This window comes from Bison bison, unplaced genomic scaffold (genome assembly GCF_000754665.1).
Source record: "Bison bison bison isolate TAMUID 2011002044 unplaced genomic scaffold, Bison_UMD1.0 scf7180017864531, whole genome shotgun sequence".
Classification (NCBI taxonomy): domain Eukaryota; kingdom Metazoa; phylum Chordata; class Mammalia; order Artiodactyla; family Bovidae; genus Bison; species Bison bison.
Genome location: NW_011495081.1, coordinates 6,672,416 through 6,682,369, shown reverse-complemented (window position 1 = coordinate 6,682,369; position 9,954 = coordinate 6,672,416). Strand labels below are relative to the sequence as shown.

Here is a 9,954-nt window from a genome sequence, read left to right as displayed (position 1 = left end):
GAACCTTATCTGTTGAAAAGTAACTTAATGAAAACCAAAAAACAAGTGTGATGTGTTGCAAGCAATTTCTCTACCAGAAGCAAGTGTTTCGAGAACTTCCGTTGTGCTTTTTAATGCTTGAAGCAAGTTTCAGGGAAAGAATTAAAAAGACATCTGTCTTGGTCTTATTCTCTTGACTTATTAAGTAATATAGGGTTTTCTTTGGCTAAAAATTTGGTTGTTGCTGTCCTTAGATTTTTTTTTGTTTCACTCAACATACCTTATTTCACTGTTTTCTAACCTGGTATTGATTTTTATCGTCCTAGAGACTTTGACTGGTACATAATATTCTATTTTCCATCTTTCTAGCCTTCTTGCACAATATTTGGTATTTTAAAAACAGCTCCCAACACTCCCTCTTGTTTTCATCACATTTCTCTTATCCCCTCAAAATGTGGTTATTGTATTTAATGGACCAATTTTGCTCACCCTAAAGGTAGATTCAGGTTGCCATTTGTTGGCTGCTTCAGTGTGTAATCCACTAATCCCAGTTTGTGACTAAAGGTTTCACACTGGCATATTCGGAGATAGCAGTTCTCAGCAGCAGCTTAATGGAGATTTTTCCATTTTGAAAGACATGATTTTTGATGTTTCTGCCATGGTTTTGCCTCCTCTGGCAATAATACCACAGTTGCCGTTATTTGTGATAGGAGACAGACTGTATTAGAAAGAAAGGATGTTGGCTTCAAGGTAAAGGTTTTGGCAGATCCAGCGCTATCTCATTGGTTACAAAGCCTTTCTGGAAAGCGCACAATTATTCAGCTTGCACAGCACAATTAAGTAAACAATTCGTTTAGCCTCTGTATTGATACTCCATTGCAGAGGGACTGGGTGGCTCCGGAGATTGGAAATGGGAGCTGTAGCTGTTTCCCTAGACTTAGGTGCTTTGAATCTGTTTGTTAGGGTAGTGACCACACAGTGTCTCCATCTGATGGCCGTGTAGCAACCCAGGTGAGACAGATTGGTGGCTTCAGGTCCATGGAGAGATGGTCACATCTCAACATCCAGGATCCCAGCTGGCAGAAATATGTGTGGATTATACCGACATGATTCAATTTGTGCTTTAGTGAAATTCATATCCTGAAAATCCTATTTGCGCTAATGTGAACTTCAGAATATCTTCCTAAAGCTCTGAGTGGAGGTCTTAGCTGTCTCCATTTGCCCGATGATTAGCACATTTGGCCTGTTTACTTTGGCTTAGAGGTTTTAAGAGTCTTTAGGGTTATGAGATTTCTCCCAGCTCTCTCCTACATCTGAATATTGGGGATAAAAATCTCACAGTATAAACTGCCTGAAGAAGCACAGAACTTGGGTACAGAATTCTGTTTTCAATTTGTACTAAATTATCACTCATCTGAGTAGTTTTAGGTGCAATGAGGCTTTTAATAAAGAAACACGTGGGCTTATAAACTATAAAGATGTGCTTATAAAGTACCATTTAGATCTAAGATATTTCTTAAAGTAGCTCTAGGGGGCTGTGTTAATTGGCCCACTAGTCTTCCCCAGCATTTTTCTTGTCCATTTCTAACATCTAACAACCTTCTCCTACACATATGTGTGCATGCACATACACACAAATTTACTAGTTCTACTACTTCTTCTATTCAGAGGGAGGAATCCAGATCTGGACCTCAAATAGATAAGTTTTTCAAAATTGAATGTAATACTTAAAAAAGGAATCTATATGTGCAAAATCCTAGGATGCCAGAGTTGCCAAAGATATCTGCATAGTCTTGTGATATTATGGAAAGTTACCATTTGCCTAAGGATTTGTTTTGAAGACAACATGTGTTGCAGAGTTGGACGTGGAAATAAACATTAATAAAAATAGATAATAAAATCCTGTTTAGCACTTGGAAGGATGGAGTGGGCCCAAACAAGGTAAAGTTTAGCCCCTTCTTTTTCATCAGCTTATTCATCTGTAATGCTTTGCTGTGATTTGAGGATTTTCCTAAAAAATCGGGTGCCTCTTGATGTGGACGCCAACTGGGTCTCCATTTCCTGAAATTTGATTTGTCAACGTCTGGCATCGTCTTTCAGGTGAGTTCCTTTATCCACGTGTGTAACAGGTGGAACTGATGGGAGAGCCCACAGGTGAATTAGTGCTGTGGCAGTTGGCAAATGCCTGAGCTACATGCCTCTGCCACATACTGTGAGTTGTGTTCTTCCGAGGAACCACTGTGGAGGCGTCACTAGAGGGCGGTCCGTGATTGGCCACCTGGTGGACTACTTTTGTAGAGCCATGTTACGAGTTGGATCAGTGCGCACCACCTTGGGTCCCAGCAGCGGACTGGGAGATTGGGGTAGAGTGAAATGGGGCTGCAGGTAAGCGTTGGGGTAGGGTTAAGGTGGGGGTGCTAGCCCTTGAGTGGAAAACCAGCCAAGTAAATAATAAATGCGTATGTGGAAGAGGCACTCACCTAGCACTAACTAGCGGTAGTATTTATGTCTTTATATTAAGAAGAATCACGGACTCTTTATTATGGGTCCCTGTAAGTAGATTACTATCATGAAAATATTTTTAAAACCCTTTTGCTTTTTTTTGGCATAAAACTGGAACACACTGGAGAAAGGCAAGTAGGCTTGGCCCTTTGATCCTGTCCCTTTCTCTTTTCTCCCCAGTCAGACATGATTGGAGAGCCATGAATCCCTTGGCTGTGGATTGGTCCTGAAATAGTCTGGGTATGTGGTGGGATTGAATTGTTTATGACATAATAAAATGACAGGGGTTGCCTTGTTTCATTACTTGATTAAGGTTTATTGTTTAAACTGCACGATATCACTTACATACAAAACTGAATTGGAAAAAAGTGAAGTGGGTCTTTCTGTCGACAAGAAAATTATCAATGCTCATAAATTCATCAGTGAATTACAGAAACACAGTGGGATGTTTTTTCAACTTCTTTGGCAAAGGCTGTGCTAATTCTTTTGCAAATTACTTGAGAAGAATCTTGTGGGAGGTTATAGAACTGATTCACTGACTTGCAGAAAGACTGATTTGACTTTTATCTCCTGTGGTTGGCAGTAAATGATTTTATTTAGTTTAGAGGAGAAAGGTTTTATAACCTCCTCTTTTCCATGACTCATAACTTTCTGAACAGTCACATTGTGCTTTACAATGAGGGGTGTTTGGAGGAAAGTGTTATCTAAATTGAGCCAGCCATTTTGAGTGTGAGAGCATGAAATATAAAAGAGAAGCAATTGATCTTTTCAAACTTCAAATTTGCTGTGTGCCCAGACCCAGAGAATTCTTTCCTTTTAAGAGAAAAGACGTTTGGTGGCTATCTTTAAAAAAAAAAAAAAAAAAATTAATTCTGGCTTTTTAAAGCTTTCAAACAGACATTTGCAACTTGCATAGGGTATCCATAATTTTAGGGAAAGTGGGTAGCTTTAGGCTAGATTGTTTTCTCTGTTGGTGGGTGTAAATGTGTATGAAAGCTATTTGTTTCTCATGTAAAATGGGATCTGTTGACAAAAGCATGTTTTTTTTTTTAAAGCTTGGAGATGGTAAGTCTGCATGAAAGACTTCAAAGTTGTCTTTTCCTGAGAACTTGAATTTAGTCAAACATGTGCCTGTGAGATGAGTAACAATTTGAATTATTTTACATAGATTTTTCTCTGAATTTGTATCAGGATGGGTTTGTAAAGGAGAGTTAAAAGTAAACGTCAGTGAATTGGGGAGTGAGATGAGAAGCCTGTAGCACTGAAATGTCATTTGGGAAGGCAATACTAGAGCTAAAATCATAATATCTTGCATTTATCATCTTTCTTTCCATTTGTTGCCTATTTCTGAACTGATAATCTTTTCTTCATATTGGGAAAGAACTAGAATTGAAAGACTAGAAAAATGTAAAAAAGATTATAAAATGTAAAAAAGAGTCTTAGACTTAGGAAATTGAAATATTAAAAGTTTCCACACAAATTTCATATCATTTATAACCTGGTACAATGGCACCCCACTCCAGTACTCTTGCTTGGAAAATCCCATGGATGGAGAAGCCTGTTAGGCTGCAATCCATGGGGTCGCTAAGAGTCGGACACGACAGCGACTTCACTTTCACTTTTCACTTTCATGCATTGGAGAAGGAAATGGCAACCCACTCCAGTGTTCTTGCCTGGAGAATCCCAGGGACGGGGGAGCCTGGTGGGCTGCCGTCTATGGGGTCGCACAGAGTCAGAAACGACTGAAGTGACATAGCATAACCTAGTACAGCAAAGGAGGCATTACATTAACGCTCATATAGGGTCAAAATGTGTTCATTTTCAACAATATAATTTGAGGTTAAAATTTTTTACTTTCTCTTTCCTCCTTCTCTTCCTTTGTCCTTCCCTCCCTCCCTTTCATGCTTTCCTCATTTTCTTTAGTAACATTTAGACTGTTAGGGGAAGCACACAGATTGAAACCGCCCACCCTGGCGAGGCACCATAGTAACCATTTGCATGAGTTGTTTTATGACAGGAGATCCTGATAAGGAATATGGAACTAATAAGCCACCACCAACCGGAAGAGTTCGGGAAAGGTCGAAAGGAGACACCACCTGTCCGTCCGCTTCCCGGAATCCCTCTTGCTAGCATCCATCTTGGCTGAGCAATGCGTGTGCCACCAGGAAAGACTCTGAATTAGAATGATTGGCCAAAGACCACCCAGAAACTAATCCCATCACCATAAAACCCGAGACTGCGAGCCACTAGGCAGAGCAGTTCTCCTGGGTTCCCTTACTCTACTGCTCTCCACCCGGGTGCCCTTTCCCAATAAAATCTCTTGCTTTGTCAGCACATGTGTCTCCCCGGACAATTCATTTCCAAGTGTTAGACAAGAGCCCAGTTTCGGGCCCTGGAAGGGGTCCCCCTTCCTGCAACAAGACCACTACAGTTTAGTGTCCCATAGCTTATGCATATGTTTAGCAGGCTCTCTTAAAAAATTGATGCAAAATTTTACCTGCTCCCATCCCCTTGCAATTTGCATTCAAATGCCATACCTCTTCCTCCAAGGATTGGAGGATGGAAGATAGGAAATTATGAATACAAGGCTAGTAATCATTGTGCCCATTTGTCATATTGCTTCATTTGTATTTGGACCAATCAGAAGAACTGGATTCTAGTCTTGGTTCTTCCCTTACCTGATAGTTAACTTGGTCCTGCTCCTTAACTTCTCAGAGTCACGCTTTTCTCGTCTGATAAAATGGTTGGAATATGTGGTCAATAAACACACTTTCTGGATTTTGTGTATACTCTTAATTTCTCAGCCCTCTTTCTGGAGGCATTTGAGTTTGTTTCCTGTCTGACTTCCCAGTGAATAGAAGATTTCACCTGTGGCTGACAGGATAAACACAAGTGAGAACTGGGTTTTTCAGAATTTTTCATGAGGCAAATGGGAAGATGTTTTCTCAAAGTCGAAGAGGTAGGTCCCTTTGGAGCACACTGCTCACCCCATTGTTAACCCAGACACATGGAAATCGTCCTCATAGAAGTCATCTTTCTTCTTCGGTCTGTCTCTCACTTTCTCATTTTCTCTCTCCACCTCTTTCTCACCCTCCTATCCAATCTCACTGGTTGTTTTTACGTCCTAAGTATTTCTGGCCTCTAACTTCTGTTTCCATTAACAATACTGCAGATTGAGCCACCATCATCTCTTACCCAAATTCCTCCAGCAGCCTCAAAAAAGATCTGCCCATTCTGCCCTGTCCATTCCCTCACAGTAGCTGGTGTGGGCTCATTTTATTCCATTCTCTGCTTCATCCAGAGCTGGCCTTCTTTTGATTCCTGTGGCATGCCAGGCTCCTTCTCTTATCAGGAAACACGCAGTAATCTCACTGCTGAAACCTTGGCCTCTGTGCAGTGGTGCTGAATCAAATCTTGGAGATAAGAGTTTGGGGTGAGTCAAAAAGAATAGCTTTATTGCTTTGCCAGGAAAAGGGGGACACAGCAGGCTCCTGCTCTGAAAAACTGTGCTTTCCAACCCGGGAGGAGTTAATGAGGAATTTGATAGCAATGGTTCAAGAGTGGGGTTGCTGACAAGATTAGGTTGTATGCAGGGTCTCAGGTGGTTGGTCTCCCGATCTTGATGCGCTTCTCTGGTCCCTTTAATCTTGCCTCAAGTGGTTTCTTGGCTGCTTCTCCCTTGATTAGCAACTGTTCAAATCTGTCCTTTGGAACTCAGGGAAGGTCATGGAAGCTGGAGTCTTGCCTACAAGAAACGAGGGACAGAAAGGCTTCCATGCCCAGGAGCCCCACAGGGCCCTGCTTGGTTTCACTCTCTACCTGGAGATCTCCTTGTCCTACTTTTTGCATGCTTGGAATCTTCTCCTGTATTATGTCTCAGCTAAAATACCACCTCTCTAGAGAGCTCTTTCTCAACTAAGCAATTCTTCATCACTTACCCTCTATCATTCCCCCTCTTTTCTTCTTGGCACTTATTGCAGATTTTATTTATTTCCTTGTTTAAGAGGTCTTTTTCAAAAACTTAGGTGTGCAAAATGGAATGTTATTTCTCTATAGTTGAACCTAAGCCAGCTCATGAGTTCCTATTTTGATTGGTGATAGGGCGAGGGGAGGTGTCTTGCCAACTCAAGGTAAATTCAGGTAATTCCGTATTTTCTCACTTTCTTTTTAAAACATTATTATTTTATATTGGAGTATAGTTGATTTACAATGTGTTAGTTTAAGGTGTACAGCAAAGTGACTCAGTTATATACATAGATCCATTCTTTTTCATATTATTTTCCTGTATAGATTATTTCTCAGTTTCTTTTTGGTAAATTTTCTTTCAATTAAGAATGTGTTCCTGGCCCAGTGGTTAAGACTCCATGCTTCCACTGCAGAGGGTACAGGTTTGATCCCTGGTTGGGGAACTAAGAACCTACATGCTGTGCAGCACCGCCAAAAATAAACATATACACCTTTCTTTACCAAAAAAAAAAAAAAAAGGAATGTGTTTCGTTCACCTTTCTCATTTTCTTCTCCTTGAGACACTTAAAATTCTGGAGACGCTCAAGTGTTTTCTTAGCATCAAGGATAAGGTGTCTGGTTTGTACCATTTACTGTTGATGGCCCCTACTTAATGTATATTGAATTATGAATGGAATCAATAAATAATACCCCTCTTCCTCTCCCAAATTCTGATCAGTTGAGCTATAAGATAGAAGAGGAAGGCATATGGGGGTGGAAATAGCACTGTTCTTGTTATTAAAGCTGATGTTAGAGAATGTATTTTATATCTGTGGGCAAGTAGATTTGCTTGTCACTGCTCTAGCTTCAGAAAACATTCTTAAAATAGTCTATAACAGTAAATGCTGAGGTGGTTTTAATTAGAGAAAGAACAATGGTTGTCTTAATCTTTATTCTCTCGTGTTTCTGCCTGGGGTGGGTGGTGGCAGCGGGGAGGGAGTGGTCTTGGTGAGTTTTTATAACACAGTTTTAGTTATTTCTTTTGTTCTATAACAGTGTCTGGTCATATTCAGTTCAGTTGAATCACTCAGTCATGTCTGACTCTGTGACCCCATGGACTGTAGCACACCAGGCTTCCCTGTCCATCACCAACTCCTGGAGCTTGCTCAAACTCATGTCCATTGAGTCAGTGACGCCATCCAACCACCTCATTCTCTGTCCCCTTCTCCTTCTGCCTTCAGTCTTTCCCAGCATCTTTCATATCTGGTCGTATTAGGCACATGAGCCATTCCATAAATACTTGTTGAATGACTTTTCCTAAATGTGTTCATTTAGCTTTAAAACAGAAATGTTGGGAAATAAGAATTATAGATTTCGTTTAGATGAAATAGATTTCATTTCATATGGATTTTATTTATTTTATAGATTTCATGTGTGTGCCCTTTAGGGGCACAAAAGTTCAACAGTGGAAGTAGGTAGGCAGCCTTTAAGATTTCCCCCAATGGTCCCTGATTCCTGGTTTTTAAAGCCTTATGTAATCCCTTGTCCTTGAATGTAGGCTGGCCCTGCACTCATTTATAGCACATAGAATATGGCAAGGAGAAGGCAATGGCATCCCACTCTAGTACTGTTGCCTGGAAAATCCCATGGGCGGAGGAGCCTGGTAGGCTGCAGTCCATGGGGTCACTAGGAGTTGGTCACGACTGAGCGACTTCACTTTCACTTTTCACTTTCATGCATTGGAGAAGGAAATGGCAACCCAATCCAGTATTCTTGCCTGGAGTATCCCAGGGACAGGGGAGCCTGGTAGGCTGCCGTCTATGGGGTTGCACAGAGTCGGACACGACTGAAGTGACTTAGCAGAATATGGCAAAGCTGGTGTGATGTCCGACTCTTTGTGACCCCATAGACTATGCAGTCCATGGAATTCTCCAGGCCAGAACACTGGAGTGGGTAGCCATTCCCTTTTCCAGGGGATCTTCCCAACTCAGGGATCAAACCCAGGTCTCCCACATTGCAGGCTCATTCTTTACCATCTGAGCCTTGAGGAAAGCCCACTTTGGAGATTAAGTGACATAAATAGCGTGGTTTCTATCTTGATCTCCCTCTCTCGCTCTCTCTGAGGGCAGTCAGATGCTACAGTGGGAGCTGCCCTGTGAAGAGGAACCATGTAGCAAGGAACTGAGGGTGGCCTTTGGCTAACAGCCAGCAAGGAATTGATGCCTTCAGTCTAACTGCTCTTGAGGAAATAGATATTGCTGACAACCATGTGAATGAGCTTCAAGGTAGATCCTTCCCCACTTGGCTTGAGCCTTCAGATGAGGTTGCATCCTACCTGACAGTTGGGCTGCAGTTTCATGAGAGAACTTAAGCCAGAGACATCCAACTAAGCTGTGTCCAAATTCCTTACCCACAGAAACAGTGAGAGAGTAAATGTTTATTGTTTTAAGCTTTGAAGTTTGGGGGTCATTTGTTATAGTACAAATATATAATACAGTATTTATGTGAAGTAGGGATAACAGAGTGTATCCTATCCAGCACCTAGTAGTGGGGAGGGGGGCACTCAGAAGGTGCTCAAGGCATGCTTATTAATATTTATAAGTGATGTATGTGTGTGTGGTCAGTCAGTTGTGTCCGACTCTTTGCAACCCCATAGACTGCAGCCCATCAGGCTCCTCTTGTTCATGGAATTTTTCAGGCAAGGATACTGGAGTGGGGTGCAATTTCCTACTCCAGGGGATCTTCCCCATCCTGGGATCAAGCCTGCATCTCTTGCATCTCCTGTATTAGCAGGGAGATTCTTTACCACTAATGCCACCTGGGAAGCCCTTATAAGTAGTAGATAGTGAAAATATTTGTGAAATTTTTCTGGAATTGACATGTATACACTGCTATATATAAAATAGGTAACTAATAATGACCTAAAGTGTCGCACAGGGAACTCTATTCAGTACTTTGTAATGGCCTATCGTGAGAAACGCTGGGCTGGAGGAAGCACAAGCTGGAATCAAGATTGCTGGGAGGAATATCAATAACCTCAAATATGCAGATGACACCACCCTTATGGCAGAAAGTGAAGAAGAACTAAAGAGCCTCTTGATGAAAGTGAAAGAGGAGGGTGAAAAAGTTGGCTTAAAGCTCAACATTCAGAAAACAAAGATCATGGCATCTGGTCCCATCTCTTCATGGGAAATAGATGCGGAAACAGTGGAAACAGTGGCTGACTTTATTTTTCTGGGCTCCAAAATCACTACAGATGGTGACTGCAGCCGTGAAATTAAAAGACGCTTACACCTTGGAAGGAAAGTTATGACCAACCTAGACAGCATATTAAAAAGCAGAGACATTACTTTGCCAACAAAGGTCCATCTAGTCAAGGCTATGGTTTTTCCAGTGGTCATGTATGGATGTGAGAGTCGGACTGTGAAGAAGGCTGAGCGCCGAAGAATTGATGCTTTTGAACTGTGGTGTTGGAGAAGACTCTTGAGAGTCCCTTGGACTGCAAGGAGATCCAACCAGTCCATTCTA

General features: G+C 41.6%; 1 protein-coding gene across 1 annotated transcript in view; it reads left to right on the top strand.

Annotated features, from left to right (window-relative positions):
• The first annotated feature begins 2,068 nt into the window (after positions 1–2,068).
• The window catches only part of LOC104982443, a 133,675-nt gene continuing 125,789 nt past the window's right edge, over positions 2,069–9,954 (top strand). The window contains exon 1 of the mRNA XM_010831813.1: positions 2,069–2,079. The gene's annotated coding sequence lies outside the window, so the exon portion shown is untranslated. The remainder of the gene's footprint in view (positions 2,080–9,954) is intronic.